Genomic DNA, 4011 nt, shown 5'->3' on the forward strand with positions numbered 1-4011 from the left:
GAAGTTAATACAGTTAGTGCTCGGGTTGCCTCTTCAGAAGCGCTTATTTATAGTCTAAGCTCGACTTACCTCTCTGTTGAATGATCATGGTGGTTTGAGGAGTTTATACTCCTCATTCTTGCTATCAATTTCATCAAAATAAAGTTTTAAACAGGTGTTGTTTACCTTAAAGTGCCGAACTTGGGATGACTCACCTCGACCGTACCGAATGGGAAAATGCTGAGTACCGTAAGAGGGATTTCTTCATTCTGTGTGGTAGTGACAATGTGAGGATCTGCGGCATCTAATAAGATTCTATCTCCAACCTTAAGTTGATTTCAAAAGGTATTGAGCTCATTCTGTCATAGATTCAGTTTGTCAGGTGTTCTTGGTTTATGCATCTGCCATTCATCTAGCTCCTCGATTTGTAATCTTCGATCTTTATGAACAGTTCCTCTACTATTGCTTGAGAATGACTCGTGTGCTTCTTTCAGACTCATTTCCTGTAAAGTAGGTTGTACCATATTGTCAGTTTTAGTAGAATGGATTAAATGATCACCTTCAATTTCTGATGGGTTGCCAGAATTGCGAGCTTGAAAGGTGATTGTTTCGTCTCCCACACGGAGTGTGAGTTCACCTATGCCAATATCAATAATCGTTTTAGCAGTTACTAAAAAGGGCCTTTCTAGAATTAAAGGAGTGTTGCTATCCTTTTCTATGTTTAGAACAATGAAGTCAACGGGAAATGTAAATTTATCGATTTTAACTAGCACATCTTCAATAATACCTCTAGGGAATCTTATAGTTTTATCTGTTAATTGAATGCTCATTTTAGTCTGTTTGGGTTTCCTGAGGCCTAGTTGCTTAAACATTTTGTAAGGCATGACGTTGATACTAGCCCCTAAATCTGCTAATGCATTATTAACATCTAAACTAACAATTAAGCAAGGAATCGTAAAACTCCTTGGATTTTTTAGTTTTTCCAGTAGCTTATTTTGCAGAATAGCTGAGCACACTGCGTTTAGCTCCACATCCGATGCCTCGTCCAACTTTCATTTATTTGCTAAAAGTTCTTTTAAAAATTTCATTGCGTTAGAAAGCAATGGTGACCGAATCGACGTTATAAACGCTGGCTGTTTTTGTTGGCTTTGTCCTTATGACTTGCCACTGATAGTTATTCAATGACATCTCTTCTATGAACTCATAAGCATCTTCAGGTGTTTTATTGTTGATGGTTCTGCCAGCAGCTGTGTCAACCATTTGCCGAGTCAAAGGATTCAGACCATTATGGACTGTTTGAACTTGGAGCCAAAGCGGTAACCCATGGTGAGGGCACCTTCTCAGTAAGTCCTTGTATCTCTCCCATGCATCGTAGAGTGTTTCTAAATCCATCTGCACAAAGGAAGAGATATCATTACGTAATTTAGCCGTTTTAACCGGCGAAAAATATTTCAGTAAAAATTTTTCGGTCATTTGTTCCCAAGTAGTAATTGACCCTTATGGTAACGAGTTCAACCACTGTTTAGCTTTGTTCCTTAATGACAAGGGAAACAACCGAAGGTGTATGGCATCATCAGAAATGCCATTGATTTTAAATGTATCGATAGTTCTAAGAAGTTGGCTAAATGAGCGTTGGGATCCTCATCCTGCAAACCATCAAACTGAACAAATTGTTGTATCATTTGAATAGTGTTAGGTTTTAATTCAAAAGTATTTGCAGCTACAGCAGGTCTAACTATGCTTGATCCAATTCCTGTTAAAGAAGGTTTATCATAATCATACATAATGCGTGGAACAGGATTTTGATTAGTCACAATTGCAGAAGGTAGCTGATTATCTTGGTTTTCAGCCATCTCTTGGGTTGGGGGTTGAGTATCATTTTCTTGCTCGTTCTCTGTGTATCTTAAGCTTCGCCTTATTTCTCATTGATTTCTGCGAACTGTGCGATCGATTTCTTCGTCAAAAAGTAGTGGCCCTAATGGGTTTCTTCTAGTCATAAACTATAAAAACCTGCCAAGCGAAGGAAAAAGTAAATTAATAAATAATAATAAGTTAAAGTGCAAGAAAAATAAATGGCTAAAGTAATAAAAATTTAGTGTTCCTAATATCTTAGTTCCCCGGCAACGACGCCAAAAACTTGATCGCGTGATTTCGTGATAGGTTTTAAATATTTATAATTAATCGTTCTTGAAACTAACTATTATCGTGATGTAGGCAAGTGTACCTATCGAACAGTAGTATAGTTTTAGCAAGACCGGATTGTCGAACCCAAAGGAACTAAAAGTACTAGTAATGATTGTCTTTTTATTATCTAGCCTAAGAATAGAGAGGTTTTTGTTTTAACTAACTAATTACCTAAACTAAGAATTCAAAGAGAATGGAATTGGGGAATTGATTTTGGGGAAATCGATTGAATGAAGACAATACCTAAGGAAAAATCCACCTAGACTTTACTTGTTATTCTGGCTCCAAATTGGACGATTTATTCATTTAACTTGTTCCGTAGAGATCCCTAAGTTATGTTATTATCCCTATTCAAGACTAATAACGTCTAATCCCTAGATTGAATAATTGAGACCTTTCTCTAATTAACACCCTAGGGTTGCATTAACTCGATCTATGGAACCCCTTATTAGGTTTCAATCTAATCCGGAAAAATCTTGTCACCCTATGTCTAGGCGCGCATTCAACTCTGCTTAATTATAACAAATGTACTCTTAGACAGGGTCTGTTCCTCCTCTGAATAAGAGCTTATCTTGAATCAATATCCTGGGATATCAAAACAAGAATTAAGAACACATAATTAAGAGCAAGTTAAATATTTATCATAAAATTCAGAAAATAATAACAAGATTCGTCTTAGGTTTCATTCCTCTTACGTATTTAGGGGTTTTAGTTCATAACTAAATAAGAAAACATCTCAAAATAATAAAGAATACAAAACATAAAGAAAACCTAAAACTCCTGAAGGGGAAATTGAGGGGAGATCTTCAGACTTGATGGTGAATCCGGCTTCTGAGATGGATCAATCGGCTTCCTTGGATTAATTCCTTACTCCTTATTCTCCGTCTCTCTTTTCTTCCTCCTCTAGAGTGCATTTATAGGCTTTGGGATGCCTAAGGGCCCTCAAAATTAGCATTTTCTGAATTGGACTCAACTTAGGCTTGGCAGGGACACGCCCGTGTGCGATTACTTCAGGTCGTGCTCGAGCCTGCCAAATTGACACGGCCGTGTGGTTTGCCCGTATGAGGAGGTCCAGGCCGAGTTGATTTCGTACTTTGGCCTATTTTCTCCAATTTTGGCCCGTTTCTTGTTCCTTTCACTCTCCTATGCTCTCCTAAGTATAAAACATGAAATTAAGGCATTAGGAGCATCGAATTCACCAATTCTAATAGAAAATCATCCATAAAATGCATTAACTATGGGGTAAAAATATGAATAAATTACAGTTTATCAGATTCCCACTTGATTTCTTCACCACTCGATCGTGCCTTTCTCCTCTCTTGCCTTTTTTCTAATTCCTTCTTCCTTTGTCTCGCATCTAGCCTGAACCCTAAACCAAAACGGTCATTTTTGTCTTTCAGCATCGGAACTTCAATTCTCCCCTGGAGATGTCTTCCAAGTCCCTTTCCAGGTAAAGCTCCTTTTGCTACCATCAACTGTAGACCATCCTCGTAGTTTTGGATATTTTTGGTGCTGGAATTTTGCTCCCTTCAGTGATGAAAGTTGCATTTACAAACTCTAAGGATCGAAAAGAACATTCGATTGCTTCATCATCTATCTCCAAATATGGTGCATCACTGCTTACAGCTGCAATGATATCCTCTTCAGCATTTATCGTTATCAACCGACCCTCTGATACTAACTTCAACTTCTGATACAACGATGAAGGCACTGCCCCTACTGAAAGTATCCAAGGTCTTCTTAACAGGCAGTTGTATGAGGGTTTAATATCCATCACTAAAAATTCCACCTTATATGTATTTGGGCCAATCAACAAAGGTATTTCTATTCTCCCCATGACTCTTTTTT

The 4011-nt window shown here is 37.7% G+C and overlaps 1 non-coding gene across 1 annotated transcript; it reads left to right on the forward strand.

Moving 5' to 3' along the window:
• Positions 1-1297: 1297 nt before the first annotated feature.
• Positions 1298-1404, forward strand: LOC128284896 (small nucleolar RNA R71). The gene has a single exon (XR_008275316.1). It is a non-coding gene; the product is annotated as a small nucleolar RNA R71 (small nucleolar RNA).
• Positions 1405-4011: the final 2607 nt, after the last annotated feature.

The sequence above is a fragment of the Gossypium arboreum genome, chromosome 11, assembly GCF_025698485.1.
Source record: "Gossypium arboreum isolate Shixiya-1 chromosome 11, ASM2569848v2, whole genome shotgun sequence".
Taxonomy (NCBI): Eukaryota; Viridiplantae; Streptophyta; class Magnoliopsida; order Malvales; family Malvaceae; genus Gossypium; species Gossypium arboreum.